This window comes from Lycium barbarum, chromosome 8 (assembly GCF_019175385.1).
Source record: "Lycium barbarum isolate Lr01 chromosome 8, ASM1917538v2, whole genome shotgun sequence".
In the NCBI taxonomy this organism is placed as follows: domain Eukaryota; kingdom Viridiplantae; phylum Streptophyta; class Magnoliopsida; order Solanales; family Solanaceae; genus Lycium; species Lycium barbarum.
Window position 1 is genome coordinate 105,452,200 of NC_083344.1, and position 10,757 is coordinate 105,462,956.

Consider the following 10,757-nt stretch of genomic DNA (forward strand, 5'->3'; position numbering starts at 1 on the left):
AAGCTAATGTGATCATATTGATCTGTACAAGGGCGTCTTCACTCTCTTGGTATTCTCAGTAGGAATTAATATCAACCAAACTACCAAAGTACCATCTTGTCCTGACCTTGCCATAATATCTATTCTGTCCGCGTGTATGTTTTGGTCTGGAATGTTCATTTTCATGGCCTCTTTAAAGATGAGGATTACAATCACAAACAGTTCGATCAGGCTTTTGACCGCAAGGCATATAAGAGTGAGAGTAGAAGCAAGAATTCTGATGGAATTGGAAAATAACAGGAAAAGAAGGCTCGCAGCAAATGTTCTGAATAACAGTGAAGGTCCAGTCATAAACATGGATTTTGTTTATCAGAACTAAGACCGTATATGATGCTCCCGAATTTTCTGATTTTGAGAAGGTTTATCATAAGAAGATCAATCTGTCTTGTGTGGTCGGAAGTGTTGCTGTCTTCCTGCTATGCTGGTACATATATATATATATATATATATATATATATTCTCCTTTTCTATGTAAATGAATTTGAAGTCTATTTTCGAGCATGCTAAAGAGTGATATCGTGAAATGTAGCCCTTTTTATAAAAAAGTGCAATTCATTAACAAGCCTAACCATCTTTTTTTTTCATCAAATGCAACATCTATTCTCTAAGGGAAGCGACTGAATTTCAACAAATTGCAACAAGCTGCTTAGTAGCTAAGAACATCAAAATACTGCTTAGTAGCTAAGAACATCAAAAAACGCAACAGCTAGGAGGTCTATAATACAGTACAAATGTTTGGCCAGATACACCATGCATTTGCTTTAAAGAACTGGAACATTTCATCCCAAAATGTAGCAGAAAACTCAGCTCAACATATAGCAAAAACTTAGCCTTTTATGCGTGGCAATTACAGATCAAATACATGGCATCAGGGACTTCAAAATAACGGCAACAAACCAAGCAGCAGCCATTCTTGTAACATGACATCAGTCAATAAAAATAACAAATGGGAACTGCACTACTGTGGCCAGCCACAACTGCTATCACTGCTCATGGAGTGTCATAGCTTGTGACATCCAGATGTCATATATTCTTGGTGTTTTACTCCATTGGCCTCAGACCATACCAAGAAAGAAAGTGAGTAAAGAATGAGTATCGGGAAGTAAAGACATAGGTTGGATACTTACAAGAGATTATAAAGTGTTTCAACTGTTGAAGCATTACCACAACTTAGTCATGTTTAGCATATCAAACAAGAATTAAAGTTCAGATTTTGAGAATGAATGAACATATGAATAGCTTCAGAAATCATATTATAAATCATAGGAAAGTTTGCCAAATCCTTTCATTAACTTAGAAATGTGAACTGGTGATCCAACACCCTATGAGCAAACATCTAACTAAGCATAAACTTGAAAAATAGACAGCTAAGGGGGCTACCACCATCAGTGTTTCCGATGCCGCACAAGATCAAAAGGTTTCTCGAACCTTGGCCATGGCAGGCTATTGAAGGGGGCTAAACCAATCCCTATGTTTGCGTTAGCTTTCAACCAGTAAGATAACAACAAACCAAAAAAAAGACTCAACCAAACTAGTAAAGAACAATCTTGGTTCATGGTGAAATAACATAGGATTTGGAATACTGTTAACACACTTAGATGGTAAAAGAGACAAACAAAGCAGGTCCAAGGATGTTTAGCATGGGTTCAAACTTATTGTTAAGACTTAGTTCAAAACTAAGTCTTGCTAGACAACACAAGGACGTGCACTGACTTTCTGATTAAATTATCCTTTAGCCCTTTAACTGGAAACCAGCAAACACATTTCTTACCCTCTACAGTAAACAACATTAAACATCTGAGCAACCAAAACAAAATCATATCATGCTTTGTTGGCTAAATCAAGGTGTAACCGATATTTGGTGTTAGATTCTCAGCAACTGGAAGAGAAGGATTAATGTAATCTTATATTACTAGACTACTAACTAGGCATTTAGAAACTTACCTCAGTATTCAAACAACTAGCTAAAATAGAAGCAAGCATAGATGTGAAAGATGTGATCACACAAAGTCCAATTTAAAGCATTTTTTCTTGTTTATTTTTTTTTTTAAACAGAATTGAATTCATGCTTAGAGCTTCTCGTTAAAATCTCATAATGGGCATATAAGTATCACAAACACTAACAGTTGTAAGGGATAGGGGAAGGGGTGTTGAACTGAGTCTTTGGGAAAAGATAAGGCAATAAAAGGCTAAACATCACAAGAGACCCAGCCAGTACCCAACATACTCATGAAACACCTCTTTGCCTTCGAAACCATCTATACTACTCAACTAATCCCAAATAAAGAAAACAAATGTTTAACTTGAACATCCAGCATATATAGAATGAGAGTAGGATTAACTCAGGCGCACAGCAAACTCAATTAGCACATCAGATTTCCAAAAAAAAAAAAAACAGTGAACTAAAATTAAACATAGAGTTCTGCTTTACCAGTTGGAACCATAAATGTGCATATATAAGACTGCAAGGCATCCAGATACATTTCAAAAGGAATCTCCTTAACTCATGTTTTAACTTAGATCAAGAACCATATAAAAGAAACTATCACCAAGTACACTAAGACCTCCTTCTATTAACCATCACCAAAGATTTTATATTGCTAACGAATCTGAATATCAAACTTAAACCTTTTATACTAACAATTAACCATACCAGACTGAAACTAACAAATGTAAACAGCTACAAACAACATTCTTATTAACTAATCCTAGACTGATTTACAAATCAGATTTCCCTTTATCACTAATCTAAACCAATTATCATGAAAGAAATTGAAAACTAAACTATTTTTAGCGGCTAATCAACTCAGCGAATGAATCAACCTGGGGCATTGCTAATTCTTTAAGTTTTGACTGAAACAACACTGAGATTTGCAGCTGCTACACATAACTAAATACAAACAAGTCCAAAACAACATCAAATATAGCACACATAATGTTCTTCTCTTCTAGCTATATGAGTATAATTAAACTAGGGTCATTTTTAGTCAAGAAGTCAGTCCAAACCGAACATCCCTATTCTTTAGGATACACACTAGAGGGAAAACAAAGGCACAGAGGCTTAGATTAACTAAACATGGGGCATATTTCCAGGTTTTGAACTAACATGTAGCGATTTTATGGCCTAGATCTATGCTTACCCTCAAAACGGTTTGAGATCAATACTTCAACTATTTTGAAACAAACTTAACAGATGAAGAAGCCCGGACAACTTGTTAACAGAAGGACAAACTGAAGTGTAACCAAGCTTTCTCAAGCCTAACTGTGAAAGGAGAGAGAAAGAGAAATATATTCAGAGAGAATCAAAGCAGGCAACTTATCACTGATTTTAAAACATATATGGGCAGTTAGGTATCTCAATTCTTAGGGGGATAGTTATGAAAACATTAATTAATTTTAACCTACCAAGCTAGCTTCAAAATGCAGGTCCTTAGAATTGCATATCACAACTAGGTGTCCAGAACCCTAAAGTTATAAGAGACATAAGACCTTAACATTCAACAAAGGATTTTGGCAAGAAAATTAAACACAGAAATACTCTCAGGTGAGGGAGCTTGAAACAAAACCATCAGTTAACCTACAGTGCACTTGACCAGGAATTATAATTGAACTACTTACCTACAAACCAATACTCAACAAAGTCACTTATAAGATCAAAGCATGAGTGAATCATAAATAACTTATGCTACTTATTGATAAATAAGATCAACATCCTATCCCATTGCAAAGTGTAGGATGCATAAACTAACAGATCTGGCAAAAATAAGTTCAACTTTAAAGGGGGTTGTGAAAAAACATCTTACAAAAGGAAATGATTCCCAAACTCGACATGTCATGGTTAGGCTTGGATCCCTCTATCATTATCACGTTACACATAGTATGCTTGTTGGTCGTTGGGTTATGAAACCCGTCGACAATTTGGTAGGTTTCTTAATTGTGGAACCGATACCTAGGATCGACCCACCTAAGGTTTATGCATGCATGACTTAAATAGAATTAGTGGCATAGCTCTATCTTAAGCTGGCTAGGAGTTGGTTTCCTATGACACAAGGTTCCCCCAAGCGGACAACTTGGGAGTGGAAAGTCCGTGGTTGTCGACTGCACCGCCGATCGACTAAATCCACCAGATCAATCCAACTAAAGGGGTAATTTAGTAGTGCACGGGCGCGAACCGAGAAGCCGCTTTAAGTGTGTGAATATGTGTGAGTTTTCCATGTGTGGAAGAAATATGAACGGAAGGCCAATTTAATAAGAGCAAAACATATATATTACATAGCAAGGCAAATAAGGCATAAAACAATAATAAAGCCATTTAGAAGCATATAAAGCAAAAATAAAGAAAACAAACAAACAAAACACCCAACAAAATATTAATTAACCTAATTTTGTTATGGTTAAGAACCTATGTTCCCCAGCGGAGTCGCCAAGCTGTTATACCCCATTTTAATCGAGTTGAAGCGGAGTACAACATATTGGTTATTCCTATTTGTTTTATTTTAAGGAGTCGCCACCTAATTGATTTTAAGGTGAATTAGGGCACCTAATTATTAACTAAGGTAAAGCTAACTAAACCTCCGTTAATAGTCTGCTTATTCAGTGTGATTCTAGGTAAGAGTTTTATATTATCCTAAAGGGAAGGGATTAGACATCCTTTAGAATCCGTTAACTACGGTTATCCGGCCAATCTTAGGTTAATTAATTGAGGTTTAAAATTTAAGAAAATAGCTTTTGAGAAAAAAAAATAACTTATAGCTAACAAAGTTTAAAATATTATTATATGAATGATGCACTCTATATGGTGAAAATAAGTACTTAATGTTCAGAGCAGTAATCCTAAATGATAGAATCTACCCCTTTCTAATCCTACATGAATCATAGGTTCTCCACCTAATTAGCAATCATAAAAATGGATGAAAGAAAATGAATGATAAGGAAAAAAAAGAATAAAATGTTACAGGCGGCCTCTGACGAGTTTCGGCTGCCCGATGTGATCTAAGAATTGCGGAACGAGATGACTCGATGGATGGGTGTGTCGAGTCTCATCTTGAGACTTTGTTTTGATAAAGTCCCGAATTAAGACTCCGTTTGCTCCGATGTGTACATGTAAAAGAAAGGGGAAAAGAGATAAAGATTAGCATCCAACTGTGACAAAAGCTATTATTGTTCTAAGAAAAAGTAACAGATTAATTAGTTCCTTCTTTACTTTAACCCAAGTATAGAAAATAACTAAAAGAAGCTAAAAACATGAGCGACATTATTTTCGTTAAAACGGAAAGGAAACGAGTGAATAAAAGGGGTCAAAATGGGAAAAGGAATACTAAAAATACATACTTGGCACGCACAGAACTAAAAGAGAAATTACACATCAGACCATTAAATCACTCTAAATTCCATCAAAGAAATAACCACAGTAAAGGCCTGAAGCATACTAACCATATTTAGACTAACTACTAACAATGACCATATACTAACTAGATACAAATGAAGCAAATAGCATCCAAAGCAAACAAGCAGAGATTAAATAGAACTAAACAGAAAAGGGGAGGAAGGTGTTTACTAAAACTAAACTAAACTATCATACCTAAACATGCTTGAACACATAAACAGGCTAACACTGAAAAATATCTAACTAAACATGAATCGAACTTAGCATATAAACATGAGAACACATCTTAACTGCTAAAACTGAAATCAGCTAAATAAAGAAGAGTTGCTCACATACTTAAATAGACCAAACCAAATCATTCTACTTAAACATGCTTAAAACACCCAAACAGACTATCACAGAAACAGACTCGTCTATTGAATTAATATAACTTAACTAAACTAACATACTTGAATCACGGGATAGTAAACCAAAAATACCACAGGGCAACCAAAGAATGAAAAAATAAACAAATAAAGGTAATGGAGAATTACCTGCTTCGGGTGCAGCGAAGTGAGGCTTTGAGTCTCCGATCTACCTCGAAAGCCTGCCAAATCAGAGCTTGCTAGGCACGGGTTCACAGCAACAACAGAGCAAATGAAAAGCAGGGAAATTGTCTTAGTATTTTTTGACTCGATATGCAGAAATAGAGCTGATGTACTAATATTGCTTAGGGGATTTTTGCCACTGGAAAAACTCTCTTCAGAACTTTAATTTTCAGGGGATTTTTGCGACTTCCAAACCTATCCTTTATGATTCAACTAACCACTATTTATAGGGTTTTTGCTCTTTTGGCGTTGAAGAAAGAGGGAGGAGCGGGAGAGAGAGAAGAGCGGGGGACAAAGGGAAGTGGAGGTGGCAGAAGCGTGGGGAGCAGGGCGAAGTGGGGGGGACAGAGTGAGCGTGGGAGAGAGGAAGGGAAGAGAGGGAGAGAGGAGAGAGGAGAGAGAGAGGAAGGGGGTGTGCAGCTGAGAGGAGAAAGAGTTAAAACCCTTAGGGGTTTCATTTTTGTTAAAATGAGAATTGGGCCGGGTTGTGGGTTAATGGACTGGGTCAATTTTCTTTTGGGCTGAATTGGCTGAAAATGTGGGCTGGGCGGATGAAAATAATGAGATAACTGATTTGGGCTGGTTGTTTTAAAATATTGGGCTGGATGGAAGAAATTTGTTTGGCTTCTAAATTTAAATAAGAGACCCATTTTAAATTAATCATATACTGAGTGTGCTAAAATATCCCCTAATATAAAGTATGTATTTATTAGTATTTAGATGAAAATAAAATGACGCCGTAATAGCCGTGCGATAATATATTTGAAATTCAACAGTAAGTAAATGCTATTATTAAGTTATGCGAAGATAAATGTGATGTGTGTGCATAAGGTGGTAAAAATGCTGAAATGATAACAATGCGAATTATAATAATACCGGTAACCAAAATAATAATAATAATAATAATAATAATAATAATAATAATAATAATAATAATAATAATAATAACAACTAGTAACTATAATAGAATAATGAAACGCCGGTATTGATAAAAAGCTAATAATTATAGTAATAATAATTTTTTTATTATTATTTTTTTATATATATATTTTTTAAGTTGCCAAAAAATACTAGAGGCGTAAATAGATATTTCGGAGGAAAGGTGGGACAAAATTGGGTGTCAACATATATATATATCATGTTGATTGCCACTTTTTTTTGGTTAAACGTTGATCGGCACTATAATAACACAGATTTATCATTTGTAGAAAACAAAGGATATATATTAGAAAAGGCAAAAAAAGGAGAATTATTTCTTGATGCCATGATCTATGTCCGTTTCTTTAATTTGTTAACTTCTCCGATGAGATAAATCCAGACAATCAGAGAAGGTACTGTTTCAATTTCCGTAAATCATTCTATCAATTTTTCTATTTTTCCTTTTGATTCTACTAAACCTTCTTATTCCTACAGATTACTCTTGCGGTCGAAAAAATCAAAGCGCCTTCAATTTCTTGAGTAGCTATTTATTCAATGTTTAAAAAATAGTTATGTATATCTCAAAAAGATTTATAGTATCTCCCATTAAAATTGTAAGACAATTTTTGCCACCTTTCAATAGCCTTAATTGCTGTTATTGTGGGAAGATTAAGTGAGCAAAATTGTAATTTACCAACATTGATTTTCCCACCTTAAATAGTCATTTATTGACCATTATTCTAATTCAATTTCTCCAACGTTTTTTTGACCAAATTAACATGCCAATATACTCTCTTTATTACTTTCATTCTTCTCTAGTAATTGGTATTAATATTACTTATCCGTTGGACTCTTCTTCAGCGTGGAAATAAGAATATATCATCTTCTATATAAAGGGATGTCCTACTCCATTGGTGAATTGAACAAGAACAATAATTCTTCCTCCTTTCTTTTCTTGTGCTGAGTTTTCTCTTTTGGTTAATCTTTGTTAGATTCTGGCTCCTAGTTTTGTACTAGAAGAGTTTGTTGAATCCTGGGGGATACACCAACACAGGGTGAAATATCGTTAAGGACAGTGTCTTAATTGACATGCCTCAAGCTATCAAGAGTTTCTTTACAAGGGTTCGTGATCAAGTATTTTCAGACAAGGTTCGTGATCAAGTATTTTTCGTAAGATTTCCAACAATCTTAAGGATATTTCTCACTCTATTCTTATGGAAAATTGAAAGAGAATAACTTAGTACAGTATGTCTAAGTTCCAGGTATGTTTATGCTAACATTTGAATATTAACCGAACTTTATAATACGTAGATCTTTGGCCTCAAGATGATACATATAATCTCCTTTCTATTTTAGAGTATTTATGGTTGAATATAATTTGTTGGTGCGAATGTTGACACCCAATTTTGGCTCATCGTGCTTGAAAATAATATCTCAGGGATCCCTAATCATTAAATGGCACAAAATACAACTTTTTACATTTTTTTTTTAATTTTAACACAATTTATTGATAATTATCCATATTTATGCAAATATTAGAAATTTTATCAATTTATTTCCATTTAAATTAATTTTGATAATCATTACTTTTTTACAGTCATCTGCACATACACGGTGTAACACTGCAATTTTATTTCAGTAAATAATTAGTTTTTTTAAATTTCTTCACAACACAGTATATTTTTTAAATAACAATCACATATTTATTTATGTATTTTAATTGCATATTAATACTTACATTTCTTATATGTATTTAGTTATAATTTAATACTGTCCGTCAGTACATAAAATCGAAAGAGTTTTATCGCAAACACAATTAATTACGACATTTTTGGTTAAACTATCTGTGGTATCAAATCACATCCCTATTCTTACTCCCAAGAAAAATGGAAACATGTTCCTTTAATTTTGGCTTTTTTTTTTCAAAGTCACTTTTGCACATATCTTCCTTTTTCTTTACTTACACTTTCCTTTTCAAACTTTTACACTCTTTTTCTAACTTTGAAGACTTTTGCTTTTTTCCTCTTACCTAACTTTGAAGACTTTGCTGATCTTTCTTTTTAAACTCTTTCGTACCTCTTTCTTTAAGAAAAAAAAAAAAAAAAAAGGAGGAGATTTCTCACTTTTCTCCCTTTCTCATACTCACAAACTCCTCTCATCTCTTTGATTTTGGGAGAAACTATTTCTCCTTTTAATTTGCTCACCACTTCCAACCCCTATTTTATTTTGCTCAAATAGCTCTCACGCCAACCTCCATCTCCGGTGAATTATGTTGGGTTGATGTACTGTTTTATTTCATTTTGGGCGTTTGTTCATCAATTTTCTACTAATTGCTTTTCTTTTGTGAGTTAAAAAACAAATAATATATTTTGACCGATGAAGAAATTTTCGTCGATTCTCGAGGCCTTCCCTGCACATAAGACGGGTCATTTTTATTTTAAATTGCAATATATATTTATTATCGTTTCTTTAATTCATTTAGTAAAATATTTATCAATTACTAACATTTTTATTAAGTTTTATGTAGGTATCCAGAGTTACTTCCCAAAGACGACTCTCGAAGATCTTTTCAGATTTCTATCTGTATTTACTTTTATGTTCTTAAAATTATTCAAAGCATAAAATATAGTGAACCCTTACTTTTTGGGGTGCCGGTTGGTGAAATTTATTTATTAATGTTACACATTTTTTATTTAAAGTTCACTACGTGTTTTAGGCAAATTAACATTAGGTCATTATTATTTTATTTCACTTGTATGCTTTCCTTATATCACATCTTATTCATAAAATTGCACTCATATTTGTTAATATTCTTGACATTGCGTATCTTATGTTTGTTTACTAAAATCAGTCTTTTAAATTAATTCTCTTAAACATTTGTAAATATCTTTTAAACGCTCATGTCCCTTGAAAATAAAAAAAATATAAAAAAGCATTACATTCAGTCATTTTTTTTAATCTTTTATGTTACATTCATTCTTCAGTCCATTAATAATTAATTTTATTAGCTAATATTGTTAGACATTTTACACCCCTTCTTTCTGTACTTTATTTATTTTTCAATTAAATGTTTCAATGGCTACTTATCCTTTATAGATCAACTTTCATTCTTTAAGTCATTCTTTACGAGCTTTTTCTTATATACTTTGAATTCTAATTCTTTTAAAAACTCAAAGATTATTCTTATATATTTGTTCATAAATACAATAATTTTTATACTTTACTTTGCTATATTGTTATATATATTGCCATACATGCACAGATATTTACATTTTACTACATAACATTCACATACATTATTCTTTGTTCGAACATTTTATAATTTTTTGTACATAATAACCAATCATTTTTACACAACCCTCATGTAATCAAATCAGGTTCAGTCGGGAACCATATTTTGTGGATTTTGAAGGATGCTTAGCATCTTTCCTTCGGAATAATTTGAACCCTTACCCAGAATTTCACTTGTTTTCACAGACCATTTTTAAGCTGCATACAAATAATTTATAGGTACCCTAGTATATCTTAAATGCTAGGTGGCGACTCTGTACATAATTAATCCTTTTAGAGCCCCATAAGTTGCACTTTGTTTAGCCTTGGTAAAAATAGGGTGCAACAGCGAATTTGTAGATTGTTAATGTGTATGGCATTTTGCATTATGAGAGATATTTCACTTTAACTGTTTTGTCTTCTTAGAGCCACTTTTGCAGAGGCGGATCTAAGATTTAAATTTTAGGGGTTCAACATCCTAAATTTTTAGCACTAAACCATTATATTTCTAAAGTTATTGGTTCATATCTACTATTTATTGTAATTTTAGTAAAGTT

At 33.2% G+C, this 10,757-nt stretch overlaps 1 long non-coding RNA gene across 1 annotated transcript; it reads left to right on the forward strand.

The window, feature by feature from the left end:
- The first annotated feature begins 7,192 nt into the window (after positions 1-7,192).
- On the forward strand, positions 7,193-9,628 carry LOC132606529 (uncharacterized). The gene is made up of 2 exons (XR_009569920.1): positions 7,193-7,343; positions 7,923-9,628. It is a non-coding gene; the product is annotated as an uncharacterized LOC132606529 (long non-coding RNA).
- The last annotated feature ends 1,129 nt before the right edge of the window (positions 9,629-10,757 follow it).